This window comes from Malaya genurostris, chromosome 1, assembly GCF_030247185.1.
Source record: "Malaya genurostris strain Urasoe2022 chromosome 1, Malgen_1.1, whole genome shotgun sequence".
NCBI lineage: Eukaryota > Metazoa > Arthropoda > Insecta > Diptera > Culicidae > Malaya > Malaya genurostris.
Window position 1 is genome coordinate 158,034,454 of NC_080570.1, and position 19,183 is coordinate 158,053,636.

Sequence of the window (19,183 nt, forward strand, 5' to 3'; positions counted from 1 at the left end):
GAAAAAATAATGGAAAATAGAACAAAAAGAAAGGGTGTAAAAATTAGCACATATTTCAAGGTAAACCAGCTTCTAGCACTGGTTAACAAGTTCGATTTGGATTCTAAGCACTGGAAAAAAAATGGCACTGGCTAGCAAAACCTGTTGGACACCCTCGGAGCTCGTGGGCCGAAAATTTATAGCAAGACAAGTGTCGAAACGAGAGCTGCCTGCTACTGCAGAGCTTTTGCGCGCGCACCTTCTTTGCACGTGTGAACAGAAGCTATTTGGAAGCTGGTCAAAACAATGGCACATTTACGAACAATTTTACATAATTTCATGAAATAGCACAATACGAATTAGCCACCCCCGACCGTTTCCTCCATCGGTATAATTCTAAGCCACCACTGCTCATTAGACAGCCGTTAATTTTGCGGTTCATATTTACGCCGATACGGCAGCTTACGGCGAATTACGACGCGTAAGTAATTTGGTATGAAAACGACGGACGCACGTTGCGCACTCTTTTTTAGAAATCGTGAAGGTCATGCATAATTTTTCCGTGTACCGCGGAGAGGTCAGCATTGATATGGAAGTACGTGTTTAACTCTAAGTGTAAAAGCTAAAGAGCTGTGGTACTGTCATTGGCAGTTAGCCTTTTTGGTGCACGTCAAAAAGAAGTGGCAAATTTATCAAAGGAATCGTAGCCTACGTTAGTCTTGTCGCTTAGCAATCCAATATGCGAACAAATAAATTGTACTCATCAAAGCAAACCGTATTGGGATATATATTTTTTCTTGCGCTCGAATAACGGAAAAGTTTTATTCCAAAATTGTCAGTTTTTTTTATTTTCATAACTCGAGACGCCGTGTCCGGTCTAGCCCCGGTCTCCCCTAAGTGATGTTTTTGTCTCATCCAATTAGTAAGGGACGAATGAAGTGTTTTACGGCGAGTCAAGTTCGAGTTTATAAGGAGTGTATCGAAAAGTAGTTAACAACATTGATTATTGAATAAAAAAGCAAAAAAAAACATATTTTTACATCAATTTTCGATATATTGTAGAAAAATAACATTTTTATGCATTTCACTGATTATATTGAAGAAAATCCTAGTTTCTGTGAAACGCTCGCACTTTGGACTTGACATTTTTCATTAAATTCTTCACAGTTACTTTTGCGACTTTCCTGGTAGCAACTGTCCAGTTTTTTTTAACTCCTGCATGTTTTGGGACACTGTACCTTCCTTCCGAAAGTGCCGCTTGACAATTGTCCAATACCTTTCAATTGGCCGTTCGGTGGGTTGATGTCCTTTTCCACGAATTGTACATTATTTTTTGACAACCACTGTAGAACGGAGTTGGCGTAGTGGGCTGAAGCAAAATCCGACCAGAAGAGAGGAGGAGCCTTATGCTTTCTGTGCAGTGGCAGCATTCTCTTCGTCAAACATTCTTCCTCGTACAACTTGGCGTTAATTGTGCCCTTCGTGAAGAAAATCGACGACCGCAAACCACAGGTACAAATTGCTTGCCAGACCAACACCTTCTGCCCAAACTTTTCCATCGCCACCGTGGTGTCAGCGTCGTCCAGGTCCTATTGCGGTCCGGGCAGCGCTCGAGTGTCTTCCTTGGCGTAGGTTTCGTCGTCGATCAGGATGCATCCGTCTTTATTCTGTACAATCCGGTTATACAGTTTTCGCGCTCTTGTTTTGACATGAACTTGCTGTACCAGGGACTTTTTCGGCACCTTCTGTTTCTTGTACGTTTTCAGGGAGTTCCGAACTTTGATCCGTCGAATCATCCCGATGCTGGTGTTGAACTACTTCGCCAAATCCCGCGTCGATGCCGATGGGTTTTTCCTGATGTACTCAACCACTTTTAAGTCCCGGCCGGGCTGACTGGGACCCGTTTTCCTACCGGATCGGGTCAAATCCTTGATGGAAAGGGTCTTACCGAATTTCTCGATAATATTTTTGACACTGGTGTGGTGCACTTTCACCCGTTTTGCAATTTCGTTGTACGTGACACCACTTTCTGAGCACCAAGTGTGCAGAATTTTCATTTGCGTTTTCGGATCAAATCGACTCATCATTGAAACGATAAACCGTACCGAAACCAATCGATTGGGCAGCTGTTATTGACATGTAAACAAACATGTCACCGCAAAACACGCTGCAAAAAATTAAGCCATTTTCAGAGTAATAACTGTTTGAATGTTGCTAACTACTTATCGATACACTCCTTAAAATGCTAAAATTCTGAAGGAGAAGCTTCGATGTCTAATGCTTATGGCAGTTGAAAACAAATTGCTGTTTTATTGGCAACGTCAAAACGTTTTTATTTATACAGTTATTGATACGTTCGGTCGACGTTTAGCGGGGCCGAATTCTTCTATTGTATAGATAATACGAAATGAGTTTGAAAGAAAATTCCCATCCAAAAGTATATTGTTATTTCATTGTGTTGAAAAACATAATCAAATATCCATTCTTAAATCTTTAGTTTCCACTTACGACGAACTGTAATCAGTGCACTACCAGTAACTTTTGTCACGAGACACCACTGATTTGAATATGAGGAAAACAGCCTCTCAAAGTATCGTTTTTTTTGTGGAAGTGTAAGGTGAGTAAGATCTAGCTGAGCGATCGAGTCGGAAGTCATTTGCACGGTTTACAATCGGCAATTTTAATTTGAAAGACGAAGAACGAGCCGGAGTGTCTCTAAAATTTTAGGGTGAAAAAATGAGTGGGATTCCTCGACCAAACATCCGCTGATAATGCTAGAGAGAACTTGCAAAATCACTCGGTGTTAGTCTGTCAGCCGTTTGCCAACGTTTGAAAGCAATGGGAATGGTTCGAAAGGTGAGCAATTGGGTGCCACATGAATTGAAGCCAAGGAACGTCGAATAACTGCTCCAACAACACAAAAGAAAGGGCTTTTTTGCGTCGAATTGTTTCGGGTAATGGAAGGTGGGTCTATTACGATAATCCAAAACGTTGCGTCGGTCATGAATCATTATCGACTGACGGTTATGCTCTGTATATGGTGAGATCAGCGGAATGTGCTGTATTACGAACTGCTGCAACCGAGTCAAAATATCACGAAAGAGATCTACCGACGACAATCGATGCGTTTGAGCCGAACATTTCAAAAAAACGGTCACAATACACGGACAAAGTAATTTCGCAACATGGCAATGTTTACCCACATGTTACACAACCGGTAAAAACATGCTTAGAAACGCTCAAATGGGCAGTTCTACCCCACACGCCGCATAACGTTGACATTTCTCCATCCGATTATTATTTGTTCCGGCATGGCCTGGCCGACCAGCACTTCTTCAATTATGATAAAGGCCAAAAATGGATCGAACCGTTGATGGCGGCCAAACTGGTCTGTGAATTACCAAAAACATGGGAAAAAGTAGTGGCTAGCGATGGACAATACTTTGAATATTAAATTTGTTACCATTTTTTGTCAATAAAATTTAAAATTTCGGAAAAAATAACGACGCCAAAGTATTTACTATCGATAATTTTTGCGATAACGACTAGAAGCACACTGATAGGTTGAAATTTTTTTAAGACGAGGAATTGGAACTACTGTTACATGAGAATCTGTGCCAGGCACGAGAAAAGTTTCCTACATCGTTGAGTGTGAAACAGAAGCGATTTCACGATTTTCTGAAAGCAAGATTGACGCCAAAGTGAAACATTCCCGTAAATAAGGTTTCGATATACTACATAACTATAAAACTCAACTGCACTGAGGTCTCTTTTTACGTGTACCGTGTAACTTCGAAAATCGGCGTAAAAAAACCGCGTAACATCGGAAATCCGCGTAAAAAACATCAAACTATTAGAAAAAAAAAATTTATGCCAAATATTTTAGAAATGCAAGAAACGTCCAGATCTGGTGTAATCTAAAAAAAAAACAATTTCTGTGAAAAGCGATCTAAGGACTTCGAGACCGCGTAACTTCGAAAATCCGCGTAGAAAAAAAACGCGAAATGGAATTTTTTTTTATGCCAAATATCTTAGAAATGCTCGAAACGTCCAGATCTGGTGTAATATTTAAAAAAAATAGAAAATTTATGAGATTTCCGGTACGAATTTTTTTTGTACAGAATGTCTCAGAAATGTATGAAACGTCAAGATCTGGTGAAATCTGTAATTTTTTTTTAAACCGAAAATTTTTTAAGTGTCAAAAAGTTGACCAGAGCAGACAAAATTTAGGGATAACATCAGATCTCGACGTTTTATGTATTTCTAAGACAAAACAAGAAAACCGCGTAGCTTCGGAAATCTGCGTAAAAAACGGATAACTTCGGAAATCTGCGTAAAAAACGGATAACTTCGGAAAACCGCGTAAAAACAGTCGCTTAAAAAGAAATCGCATAAAAAACTGCGTAAAAAAGACCTCAGTATAATGCATTTAAAGTGGGATTGTCGAGGAAAAAAATCGCAATTTTTCATCACGACAACGCACGGCCTATATGTTTCGATTCCGGTCAATTTGAAGAATACAGTGAATAGTAAATTCAATCAGCAAGCCTAAATTTGATTGGTGCCATGGGAATGAATTTTATTTTCATATGGACAAGAATTTGAAAGAAAAAAATAATAAACGAGTCATTCGCCTTAGAAGTTTGAGTGTATATTTAGTCTCATCACATTCATATAGAGTTACACTCGCAGCTCCACACTTTATATAGGTAAAGGTAAACAAAAATTAAACCACTGCCTGCCAGCGTATGATGTGAGACCACACGAACGAATCTCTCTAGCCGCAAAGCATCCTCGCGAATTGGGTTTGTTATTATCACATTCTAGTGAAATGAAACCCGACAAGCGTGTGTGGTTTTATCAATTAGCACTAATTCGCTGAGGTCGCATTCAAAGTAGGCGGTGGTTGTGGTGTTGGTTGTTATCGAAACCGATCGGCCGGGACTGTTGCCATAGAAATAAAAGTAGATTACAATTGAGGTCATGATTTTTCTGCTTTGCTTGGGTCCCCCCCATTCATTCGAAGAAATAATCCGCCCCAGCGTTCAATCAATATTCTTACCTATCGAAAACATTATTCCTGGAAGGGGACTAGACTCTCGGTCTAGGGAAAAACCAGTACTAGCCCGCGCGGTGTCAAACAGTTTTTTTTTTGCTATAAAGCTTTAAGCTCCCCCGTCGATTGTTGTGAGGGTGATTGGATTCTTTTTTTTATGAGATGAATTTTAAATGAGTTCCACCTTCCACCACATGATGCGGCATTTGTTTTTTTTCTCCTTTCTGTAAATGTGTAAGTACAAACGAAATGCAACCGCATCAGTGAACGAAAGCCACCTATTTGTTATGCCTCGTGTGTACTATTGTGGCCATGAAACAAATCGGATATCGATTGGCGAACCATTGGTTGGTTGGTTGGTTGGAAAGAGACTGACAAACAAAACGTCGGTCAGCAACGGCGTGTGGGATTCGCCATAGTTCGATGTCGTAATTGTACTGCATCAGTTTCTGTCTGTCTGTCTGCATGCATTCGAAACAATGAATAGCTGTTTTCAAGCACTGTCTATGCTCCTAACTAAACAAAGCAGGCTAGGCGCGTGCCTACCCATTGTTACTGAGTGAAAAAAAACCGCATGCTACGAAAGATTTTCACCTACTGAACGTTTCAAGAACACTAAAATCCAACACCAAGCTAAAGAGTGTTACCGACGACACGACCTGCCACTCGTCTATTAAAACTGTATCGCAAATTTAACTACCCCTCAGTAACTCGTAATGTCAAAATGAAATCATTCGAAAAATATATGTTACTGGCCACCAAGACTAAACAACTGTTGTTTTCGAATAACAGTTACCATCACCGTGGCTACCGGTTTCGGTAATAAAAACAAATAAATTTCGTCTAAATTTGTAGAATACAATTTGTGAGAAAAGAAACATGGTTTTATCTGTATGTCAACCGATAAAAAGAGAAGATTGTGTAAATATCGATCTGCTCATAATTTTTCATGTAATGTAGAGTTCTTTTAATATATGCATTCACTTTGAGCTTGTATTTCGATATAATCAGAAATCAGAGTGAATATATGTATTAAAAAATATCATATTGCATGAAAAATAACTGACAGATCGTTATTGTATTTCTGATAATCGTCTTCCGTTTAATAAAAAACCCTTCCAGAAAATTTATCGTTAAGGAGTTTGTTTCCATATCTCAATTACTGCACCAACCAATATGGTTTTATCATGGACAATTTTGTATGAAACTTTAATAATATTAACAGTAATAATAGTATTTTAATTCAATATCTTAATTTTTATCACTAATCTCTTTCATCCAATATTATTTAAATGTGATATCATCTTGTCAAGATAAAAGTTCTCGTATTTCAGTCTCATATGAAAAATCTGTACTATGCGAATATCCGTTTCGAACTGATATGCGGAAATTCTTGTATAGTAACTATCATTACTTAATTTTGCCATCTTTTTGGTTCTTTAAAGCTTATTTTGCGACAAGAAATTACGCAAAGCACATAATTTGGATTACTTTAAAATCCGATATTTCACCAGAAGCTGCCTAGAAAGTTTTGAAAAGAAATTATACGTTTGAATAATGTTGATGTATGAAGCTTTTACCTACGGGTAATTGGAGTACCGGATTCTGTCTTTCTTCTTTTAGAAATGTATCATAAACGATATGCGAATACACCATACAATAGCCGTCTTTTCGTGTCCAATGGATGTAAGGCTCGTTACCGAAAGGTCCGTTACTGGAATATCACTGAAGCAAAAGTCACCGATGGGATCGAAACTGCTAATTTGTTGAGTTATCCGACTGGATTACGATTCCTACCGAATTTGAATCATCTTCCGCAATAGAGGAAGCAGTCGGTTGAATTTGAATAAAAATTGACATATTCTTCTCGTTACTTGTTTAAGTTGTTTATGTTTATTTGAACTTTTGAAGAACCTTGGTAACAAGCTCGTAGCAACCAGAGCAGTGTTGCCCCAGAAGATTATTTTTAGCATTACCAAGGGGTTGCTCAATTTATGGGAACTGAAGGTGAATTGTTAACGGACACTTTTAATACTGATTTTTCTTCGGAGTGTCTGATCGTGTCGTCGGTGTTACCATCAAAAACCGGTCAACGACGATTGACGAATTGTTCTTTATCGTGCATTAAAAAATCTGCGCATCGCTCGTTGTGAAAATGTGTGTTTGAGTAGCATTATACCTATTGTTTGACTTTGAAATTTTAAATCGAATCCAGCGAAGCTATGCATCAAGAATTTTGCTTGCGCATCGCGATAAGCCGAGCTACTCGCACTTCAATTTGACGAAATCGTTGTGTGTGTGATAAAATCAACTACACTGAAGTATTTTTCTACACGGGGGATACGTTTCTTTAAAAAAAAATCATGAAACATCGAGATCTGGTGTTATCTCGACCAAAATTTGTTTTAACAAAATCAACTTTGAGATTTGAAATTTCCGAAATCGGAAATTTTTTTCGATGCCAAATGTCTTAGAAATGCATGAAACGTCGAGATCTGGAGTAATTTTAAAAAAAATTCCGAAGAGACAAAACAAGTAAACCGCACAACTTTGAAAATTCGCACAAAAATTAAACCGTGTAACTTCAGAAATCCACGTGAAAAGATCTCAGTGTATCACTAACATAGATATGGTGATCAGAGAACCATACTTTTTGACAGACAGGGAATTTGGTTCGGGAATAACCAAGAATCGAAACGCGATCGCTCAAGTGCTCCGCTAACTTTACGTGTTAGAAGATCATCTCGGAGCAATACGTAAAAAGTTCATTAAACTGATCCAACATACTGGCCTTGTAGACTGATGGCCATTCAAACTTATTTTTCTATTTCGATACAAAAAATAGTGTCGAAAAATCTGAAAATGAACTTGCATCAATTTCTTATACTAGCGATTATGAGGAAGGCATCGTTATACCATAAATAAAGTACACTGAGGTCTCTTTTTAAGCACCGCGTAAAAAAACTGTGCAAAAATAGCCGCGTAACCTCGGAAATCTGCGTAAAAAACGCAGAAGTGAATACATTTTTTTTCGAAAAAAAATCGACTTTGGGACTTAGAAAATTTAAGACCATAACTTCGGAAAACTGTGGAGAAAAACGAAGAAAACTGAAGAATTTTTTTATGTCAAATGTCTTAGAAATGCAAGAAATTTTGAGATCTGGTGCAATCTAAAAAAAAAATTTGGCCTTTCTCATATAGAAAGGTCATGCAATCTCAGTGAAAACCGACTTTTGAACCGAGGCCCGGAAAGCCGAGTTTTTATATACCATTCGACTCAGTATGTCGAGTACGCAAAATCTCTCTCTCTCTCTGTGTGTGTGTGTGTAACGTTTTCTCGGAGATGACTGGACCGAACTTTACAAACTTAGATTCAAATGAAGGCTCTTTAGGTCCCATACTAAATTCCTGAATTTCATTTAGATCTGATTTTCGGTTCCGGAGTTATGGGGTAAAATGTGCAACATAACGAAAATGTGTTTTCTAACTTTTCTCATAGATGGCACGACCGATTTTGACAAACTTAGGTTCAAATGAAAGGTCCCATACGGAATTCCTGAATTTCATCCGGATCCGGAAATATAGGTTAAAGTGTTAAAAATTTTATACAATCACTGAAAAGGACGAAAAACCGTAAAAAAATTTCTAAATCGACCTCAAATCTTCTCCAATTGATAGTTCTTATCAGTAGACGGTAAAACAAACCGATTTCGGTTATTCTTTTGAGAATCGAAGAATATTATTTTGAAGAATACCACAGTATTATATATGATATGAGAAAGGCATCATTACATCACTAGGTGGATTAAAACAGGTTTTTTGAAGGCGATCGAAAATTTTCAGATATGTCAGAGTTAACTTAAAAAAAAATTCGGGATAACACCAGATCTCAACGTGTGATGTATTTCTAAGACAAAACTAGAAAACCGGATAACTTCGGAAATCTGCGTCTTATTTATCCCGATCCGACTTTCGGTTCCGGAAATACAGGGTGATATGCACCATAAAAATTGAAAAAAGTGTCATTCACTTTTCTCACAGATGTCGTATTGTGCCACATCTTGCTATAGAAGTTTTTCTTTATCCGACTTCCGGTTCCAGAATTACAAGGCAATATGTGCAAATCTATGAGAAAATGCGCACTCAATTTTCTCGGAAATTCCTTAACCGATTTTAAAAAACTAAGATGTAAATAAAAGGTCTGGAAATTCTTTACAAAGTCCCCGAAAATTTGATCCGACTTCCGGTTCCGGAGTTATAGTACGATAAGTGAAAAAATTTATTTTCATAAGTATTTTTTCATAAGTGAGGTGCAAATTTTTATAAAACTGGCTGCTAAATTCATCTAGTTGGCAGATCTTGTTAGAGGAGTGGATGTATAAACCTACTTTGGGATTACTAGCTCCCAGTTTCCTCTTCCGAAAACACCAGTAATAGTGAAAAAAAAGTTCCAAAAACGGAACTCACTTCGATTGATCAGCAACGGTTAAACCGATTTTCACAAATCATGATTCAAATTAAAGCTCTCAGTGTCCTCAAAGATGCTGTGATATTTCATCCAGATCAGTCTTCCGGAGCTGAAATTATAGGGCCATGAGTATCAGAACTTTCAAACTGTCATACAAAATGACAATGCAAAACCGGTAAGCATCGGTACGTGCTGGTACGGAAGAAGAGAACACCACCGCCTGGCACACAGCGTGCTTTGTTCACGTTTATATAGCATGCATATATTTAACTGTTTAAAATAACTGACATAACTGTTTGAAAAATTGAAAATGTTATGGTTTGTTTATGAAAAAGAAAGTAAAAAATAAATAATTTGATAAAGCTATCACTAGGTGAATTGAAAAAGGTTTTTTTCAAAGGCATCAATGTTCAATCTAGATCTGGTGAGATTTGGGAAATTAATTAAATTCTCATCAACTGTCAAGGTTCACAAGGAGCTAAAATACTAAACAAAAATTGTACATTCTAGTTTTATGCAGCGATGCAAAACGTAACTAGACGACGGTAATATTCTTGGAAGCTCAATTTTATCCATCTACAACAGTGATTGCCAAACATTTTTGTTCAATAGCCATCAAGGGTCAAATTTTTAAATTATGTATTTTTTAAAAGCCTTGCAGTGTCCCTTTCGGCTAAATGGCTTTCGGCGAAATGACCCTGACCCGTAGGAAAAAGTACAAATGATAATACGGAATACACCGACAAACTTCCGAAATCGAAAAATTTGTCTTCGAATTGCATGAAACGTCAAGATTTAGCGTCATCTCGAGAAAAAAAAATTTCGGGAAAAAAACGACTCTGGGATTGGGATTTTTATGACTTTTCGATTTTTAGTAACACAATTTTAACACTAATTTAAATGAGTTAAAAAAGATTACATCCTCTCAGATCTCTCTTAGAACATCCCTTATTTCATAACATTTAGGAAAATTTATATTTGATGGTTGACCAGTTTTTAATAAAAAAAAACAATCATAACTTTTAAATGGTAGCTTATATTGGAAAATTTTAGTTGACGAAAATTTTGCACAATAATTAGCTTGACAACACTTTGGTAGACGATTATTGAGTAGAAGTGCTCGCAAAAAGTGATTTTTTCAAGAGCCACCCTACTAGCACTTCGAAAAATCGATGTAACTTAAACAAATGAAGAGCTAGGAAGATGACTTCTTCAGCAAAGCTGTTTAAAATCAAATTTTCTACAACTTTGCTGTAAAGTGCAATGATTTTTAAATTCAATTAAGATAGCTAGATTCCAGATTTCAATCCAAGCATGGACCACCCTAATAACTGGGCGCATCAAAAGATGCGCCATTTGATTGCAAACAACTTTTGGGAAGACACTGACTACAAAAAACAAATTTTATTAGCAAAAATATTTTTGACTCTCAATAGCCCGCTATTGAATAGTGTTCAGAACCGACTTCCGGCTTCAGATTGACTGGTTAAACTGTGCAAAGGAATGAAAAAAGGACACTCGATTTTCTCCGAAATCGCTGGAGCAATTTTCGCATACTAAGATTCAAACAAAAGCTTTTTTGGTTCCATAGCCTGCTATTGAATTTTTTCGAGATTCGGCTTCAGGTTCCGGATTGGCGGAGTAAAATGTGAAAAGGTATGAAAAAAGTGTTCGCCAGTTTGTTGCACACTGCTAAAAAGATTTTTGCAAATTTTAAGCTGTCCAATTTTTTCCCGGATACGACTTCCGGCTCCGGAGATATAAAGGTAGGGAGTGTAAAAATTTTTAAACTGACATTGAAAGTGACGATTCAAGGACCCTCACAAAGAGTCTTCGAAACTGTGCTGAAAACTTTTCCAAGATATAGATCCTTATGGCCAAACGAATCGGCTTTGGCTATATCGATTCCTGGATTACGGTTCCGGAAGTACCGAAAATGATGACGTAAAACCTTGAAAAAAGAAACCCAATTCGATTGCTCAGTGATAGTTAAATCGATTTTCTACAACTTGGACTAAAACAAAAGGTAACACCAAGACGTTGAATAACTTTTTAGCTGTTGACCATTCAAAAATTGTTTCTTCTGCGATACAGAAAACAGTGTCATAAGTTCTGAAAATGATACAAATAACCAACAACACCTAACAATTCCAGGTTTTACTCAATATTTTTATTTTCTATCCAATATGGAACAAAGTTTCAGTCTTCGAAGCAGACAAAAACTCTTCTGTTCTTGTTTTGTGAATATTCTGGCAACTTTGCGAGTTGTTGACACACGTTAACCTGATCACTGTACGTACAAAGTGTATCTTGAGCGCGTGACGGCCTTCACCCAGCGTTGTGAAGGCAGGAATAGCCGATAGCCTCTGTCACTTTTATTCTGAATAACGGCGTACTTGTAATCCTAATGAAAGTAGAAGAATCATGCGAAACTTTAATTCGCCGTTATTCAAAATTCACTCGTATATGCACGAGAAGTCAAATAAAATTACACGTTCAAAGGATTTGTAAGGAAACATTCCGGAAGGGTCAAATATTTTCGGCTCTTAGTCGGTATGTTAAACAATTTATAATGAAGAAATTACAACAATTCCGACGAACAGAAACAGACTAGCACGGCGTCGGGAATTTCAGAATACGAATTAACATTGCAAAGCAGCCATCCTCCAATTGAACTTTGCACCATTTGGCATTCCAGATCTGGGACCTGGTTCTAATATAAACACCAGTCATGCATTGAATGTGATAGCAAATGAGTTGCGTCTAGAAATTCCTCGTCATGCTCGGTATGGCTTCCGCTTTTACGTGTGTGTGTGTGTGTGCGTGTGTGTTTGCCCTACAGACCTGATGCCACCAACAACAACGGAACGATGCTGCAACATGTGGTTCGATTTTCACTGTTGCACTTTACGGGTGTCATCGGGCTCGCGCACAAAACCATTCATCGCATTCTGTGCCCCAGTGAGAATTGTTTGGCGTTGTGTCGATATTGAAGCAGTAGGCGACGATATTCAACGACAATTTTCAAATGACGCACAGAATGTGTTTGTAAGAAATCGAAAAGAAACACGCCCTTTTCGCTGAAGCACGATGAAGGAGATGATTACTCTCGAAAGAGGGAAAGGCGGCAATACGCCAGCCTCGTTGATAAGGAAATTTCTTCCGAACTGGTCTTATCAGTGCAATTTAATATACATAACAGTTTATTTACATGCCCCAGTGCATTTCGTTGAGCCGTTTCGAAATAATTAAAATGGTTGGCTTCTGCCTGCAGAAAAGTGTGCCAGTTGAGAACACCCGATGGGAGACGGCGAAAAGATTTACACCGCATAAGACAACGGAGGAAACATGGACATTAGGACATCATTATTTTGCCCCCTCAAACCATTGTTTGTTCGGCCGTGTTTGATTTTTTCAAGTTCGTTGTTTGTTTTTTTTTCTAACATCGCATAAGATTCAAGATTGCTAAGCTTGCTTGGTTTGGTTTTCAAATATTCGAACTCGACGGTGCGGCGGTGAGGTCATTCGTGTGCGTCACTTTCGGCGGCCAAGTGCTTTTGCAAACGAAACCGGCTACTGAGAATGGAGGAGTAATTCGAAGGGATTGCAGCGGGATGTGAGCTTCTTTTTTCTCGAGAAAACAACAACCCAAAAGCTGCGAAAAAGTTTGCTTCGACATTACAGAAGTTTGCTTGTTTACATTTCCTGGCATACCCACCGACCGACCGACCCAAACCGTATGACGGGAAGCGAACTGTTTGCCCAGTAATCTTCCCCTCTTTATATATTATGTATTCTGATTACCCGCAGCAAAGCTCTGCTGCTGCTCCTTAAGCACTTTACCTCTCACATGTTTTTTGTTTCTTAGTAAACTTGAAGTAAAATCACGTGTACTATTCCTCTATGTACACAACAAATTCAACGATGTTTGTCTCATCTGCCTATATTTGCATACTGCCTCTGATAATGGAGTCGCACAACGGAACCCGAACGTGTGTGTCAGTTGGAACCGCAGTAGGCCGTTGTTAGTGGCAGCAAATCAGTATGCACACGTGAGTGCAGTCCCGTTTTTTTGTTTTGACATTCCGTAAACGTTCAACCTTTGGTGAGGTGTATGTTTTTTTTTGCTTTGTGTTTCAATTTTGCACACTAACTAGAATCATAGTCGATTTTTAGTTTAAACGGCGGTGTAGGATTCCGGGAACGGGAAAAAAATTAAACTGAAATCCAATCCATCCACGGGCCGGTGCATTGCCCTCTGCCGTGTTTGGGTCGCAGTTCGAGTTCCCCGGGGCGAGAGCGGCGGCACAACGTCAAAGAATATTGAACGGACGACAACAAATCGGTTTAAACGGATGACGCCAATTCCCTTGGCCCTTGATGGCATCGTCGGCTTCGGTGCACCGCAACAGCAATTAAATTAAGTACTACCACCCCCGCCATATCGCGCCCGGAATAGTTGCACGGGAACTCTTAGAATGAAGGGGGAGTGATCGGTAGCTCAGATACTATTAGAAGCATGGTTGAAAGCATCGGGTTCTGTCGTATAAAAGCATTGTGCCCCACTCAAACTGACATCGAACACTTTCTAGGTAACAAAGAGAAACTATTTATATTTCATTTGTGTTAAGGCAACAGATTTAGCGGTTGTCTACGTGTACATTACAGCTTGAGATATTTTTAATTGATAACTATTCTAGTTAGTTATTAACCTTTATATGATCAGGTGACGTTTATGAGTAGCTTAGCTGTACGACCGCTCTACAAGTTCGAAACATCACAAAACGCTAGTTACAAGAATCGCTGTTGGTCGAAATCAGAAACTGTTAAGACCTGAGTTCAAACGGAACGTTTCTGGTTGAGAAACAGAACCGTTTTCGTTCAACGCATTGTTAAATTTCTCGAGTCCAAAAGGTTCAATTAATTCCGTCTTAACTAACACAAGTCAAATTTTTCAATGAAAATTTTCTATCTGTAATAAACCTAGACCATCTGTGATCCTCATTTTGTTTTCTCAACAAGTTGATTTGGTCACATTCAATAACTTCACCAACTCAGCATGCGGGTAGTCCGGATTTTTGCGATTGATGAGCGAAATTCGGTTTTTTCGAAAATACCAACGCCATCATACAGAAAGCGATTTACACAGAAAAAAATTATGAATTTTACGGGTGACAGAATTCTACAAACGATATAATTAATAGAAAAAAACGAAGAACGAAAAACGAGGAACGAAGAACCAAAAACGAAGAACGAAAATCGAAAAATAACGAAAGAAAACGAAGAACGAAAAATTAAGAACGAAAAACGAAGAACGAAAAACGAAAAACGAAGAACGGAGAACGAAGAACGAAGAACGAAGAACGAAGAACGAAGAACGAAGAACGAAAAATCAAGAACGAAGAACGAAAAATATAGAACAAAAAACGAAGAACGAAAAACCGAGAACGAAAAACGAAGATCGAAGAACGAAAAACGAAGAACGAAAAACGAAAAATAAAGAACGAAAAACGAAGAACGAAAAATTAAGAACGAAAAACGAAGAACGAAGAGCGAAAACGAAGAACGAAAAATAAAGAACGAAAAACGAAGAACGAAAAATAAACTGGGGCACTTTTCGTGCTGTCGAACATTCAAAACAGGTGCATTCATTGATTTGCAGCACACGAAATAAAAGCAGTTTCGGGCCAGTGCGCAGGAAACTATTTTGCACTCGTTTTCTTTTTCGATCAGACAGAAGAGCAAACAGAAATTAACAAATAACAAAAAACGAAAAACGAAGAACGAGGAACGAAGAACGAGGAACGAAAAACGAAGAACGGAGAACGAAAAACGAAAAACGAAGAACGAAAAACGAAGAACGAAAAACGAAAAACGAAAACCGAAGAACGAAAAACGAAGAACGAAAAACAAAAAACGAAGAACGAAAAACGAAGAACGAAGAACGAAAAACCAAAAACGAAGAACGAAAAATAAAGAACGTAAAAACGAAAAACGAAGAACGAAAAACGAAAACCGATGAACGAAAAACGAAGAACGAAGAACGAAAAACGAAAAACCAAGAACGAAGAACGAAAAATAAAGAACGAAAAACTAAGAACGAAAAACGAAGAACGAAGAACCAAAAACGAAAAACGAAGAACGAAAATCGAAAAATAAAGAACGAAAACGAAGAACGAAAAATTAAGAACGAAAACGAAGAACGAAGAACCAAAAACGAAGAACGGAGAACGAAAAACGAAGAACGAAGAACGAAAAACGAAAACCGAAGAACGAAGAACGAAAAACGAAAAATAAAGAACAAAAAACGAAGAACGAAAAATTAAGAACGAAAAACGAAGAACGAAAACGAAGAACGAAAAACGAAAAACGAAAAATAAAGAACGAAAAACGAAGAACGAAAAATAAAGAACGAAAAACGAAGAACGAAAAACTAAAAACGAAGAACGAAGAACGAACAAATAACAAATAACAAATAACAAATAACAAATAACAAATAACAAATAACAAATAACAAATAACAAATAACAAATAACAAATAACAAATAACAAATAACAAATAACAAATAACAAATAACAAATAACAAATAACAAATAACAAATAACAAATAACAAATAACAAATAACAAATAACAAATAACAAATAACAAATAACAAATAACAAATAACAAATAACAAATAACAAATAACAAATAACAAATAACAAATAACAAATAACAAATAACAAATAACAAATAACAAATAACAAATAACAAATAACAAATAACAAATAACAAATAACAAATAACAAATAACAAATAACAAATAACAAATAACAAATAACAAATAACAAATAACAAATAACAAATAACAAATAACAAATAACAAATAACAAATAACAAATAACAAATAACAAATAACAAATAACAAATAACAAATAACAAATAACAAATAACAAATAACAAATAACAAATAACAAATAACAAATAACAAATAACAAATAACAAATAACAAATAACAAATAACAAATAACAAATAACAAATAACAAATAACAAATAACGAATAACAAATAACAAATAACAAATAACAAATAACAAATAACAAATAACAAATAACAAATAACAAATAACAAATAACAAATAACAAATAACAAATAACAAATAACAAATAACAAATAACAAATAACAAATAACAAATAACAAATAACAAATAACAAATAACAAATAACAAATAACAAATAACAAATAACAAATAACAAATAACAAATAACAAATAACAAATAACAAATAACAAATAACAAATAACAAATAACAAATAACAAATAACAAATAACAAATAACAAATAACAAATAACAAATAACAAATAACAAATAACAAATAACAAATAACAAATAACAAATAACAAATAACAAATAACAAATAACAAATAACAAATAACAAATAACAAATAACAAATAACAAATAACAAATAACAAATAACAAATAACAAATAACAAATAACAAATAACAAATAACAAATAACAAATAACAAAGAACAAAGAACAAAAACAAATAACAAATAACAAATAACAAATAACAAATAGCAGTACAAACTTCACAAAACCGTTTCGATGATCAAGTTTTCAACGTAAAACACTGGCACGGAGTGAGTGGAATCAATGAAAAACGACATTAGTCGCTGAAAGCCGGGTGGCTAATGTCAGATACATAACCTGATAGACGTGAGTACACGTGTAAAACTGACACGCTCTATAAAATCGTTAATTTCAAATTTCAGTTGAAGAAATTTTAGTTCTACCGGATCGATTTGTTGTAAATAAGACCAAATTATTTAGTTTCGTCAATCTTAAGCAATGTTCCTTAGAAGTGGTGTTAACTCTTGAGATCGAGAACGGCGCACGGCCCATAATACTTTTGTTAACGTTGCTAACCCGAGTAAAAATCCAACAGAATTTCATCATTGCTGATTCTGGTGCAGGTTTGCTTATACAAATGGAAGAAAATATCGTAAGTAGTTCCTTGGGATCGATTTGTTGATCCTTGACAGGGCGAAACACTGGAATTTCCTCGTTAAGTAACAAAGTTGAAAAATTTTCATTCGAGTTGCTCGACTGGGGTTGGGTTGATTTTCACAAACTTAGATTTGAATGATAGCCCCGAATTTTACCCAGATCGAACTTCCGACTCGAGAGTAACGGAATATAATGTGCAAGAAAACAGAAAACAAACTGCACCGCTTAATCGATTCTCTTCAACTCAGATTCAAATTAATGCTATTAAATTTCATCTCGATCCAACTGAACTAAAACAGTGCACTCGATTTATTTCAAAGACTGCTCTTCCTATTTTCACAAGCTTGGGTGCAAATGAAAGGTTTTACAATCTCATACAACCCTACCGAATTTCATCAGGGTACGACTCCCGGTTCCGGAGTAATAGGCTGATAAATAAAAAAACTTTCATTTTCAGGAGCATGTTTTTATACATGACACAGAAAATCGAGCCAAATACATTCAAAAAGCCACACAATTCTTTATTTTGGGCGTACCGAATCATCGTTTCTGGATCCGGAAGTACCGGAAAAGTGTTCATGGGCTTCAAACCGGAAATTACTTAAATTATTCAGAAACGGATGGACGAGTAGTTTTACAATTTTAACCAGATCCGACTTCCGGTTCCAGAAATACGTGATAGTGTATATAAAATTTCAACCGATAATGTAAACAAATGCAAATAAAGATTCTTCTGAATTTGGCAAAATAAAAGTGTTCGATTTATAGGTTATGTTAGTTTCTGGCCAAACGAACCGATGCCAGCTATACCGGTTCTTAGCTCCCGGTTTCCGGAAGTTACGGAAATAGTGGTGAAAAACTCAAAAGAGGAGCTCTCTTAAGTCGATATTCACAAATTTAGACTCAAATAGAAGGGTCTACGTTTATAAAAATAGGCTGCTTTTGACTGTTTTCGGTTCCGACTTGCGGTTCCAGGACAACAAGATGGAATATGTTTAAAATTTTAAACCGTCATTTAAAGTGAAATTTTAAATACGAAAATTAACCTATAAACTTGACAGAAGTTTTTCTTAAATGAAAAAAGTTAAGCTCAACCAAAATGATTTGTTCGTATTTAAAATTCAAAGAAAAGTTTTTCCAAGAATCCCTTAGAAATACTAATGAAAACATGAGTTTTACGGATAAGGTATCATAACACTACTAGTTGGATTAAAACAGGTTTTTTAATCAAGGTTCTTACGGAAAGATACTCTCGTTATATTCGAGGGAAACTCGTTTTTTTAATGAAAGGAAATTACTAATGGTTCGGATGAAAAAATGCTATCCTAGCAATTGAAGCTAATGAAAATTTATACAGGGGCGTTGCATGCCCCCTAACTAATCGAGCTAAATGACACCGTAGAAGTCATTAAATTGATGTCAAAGTTTAACTACAAAAAACATCGTTGATTTTTTATATTTTAACTCTATTCTTGTTTGCCAACACAAGGAATGCTGTACAAATATGTATGTTTTGTCTTACATTTTCTGTTTATTGCTGGATTTTTTTTCTCTTGATTTTAAATCAGTAATCAAACGGGGAAAACAGATTGGAAAAAGCTCGATGAATCTACGAAGGGTCTGGAATTTTCGGCAGCGAGTATCTTTTGTTAGTGTTTCGGTTGATGAGTACAATGCATTTTTAGTGT

The 19,183-nt window shown here is 36.4% G+C and overlaps 1 protein-coding gene across 2 annotated transcripts in view; it reads right to left on the reverse strand.

The window, feature by feature from the left end:
- Positions 1-19,183, reverse strand: part of LOC131426439 (uncharacterized) — a 118,935-nt gene that overhangs the window by 17,014 nt on the left and 82,738 nt on the right. The gene's annotated exons all lie outside the window — the stretch shown is intronic.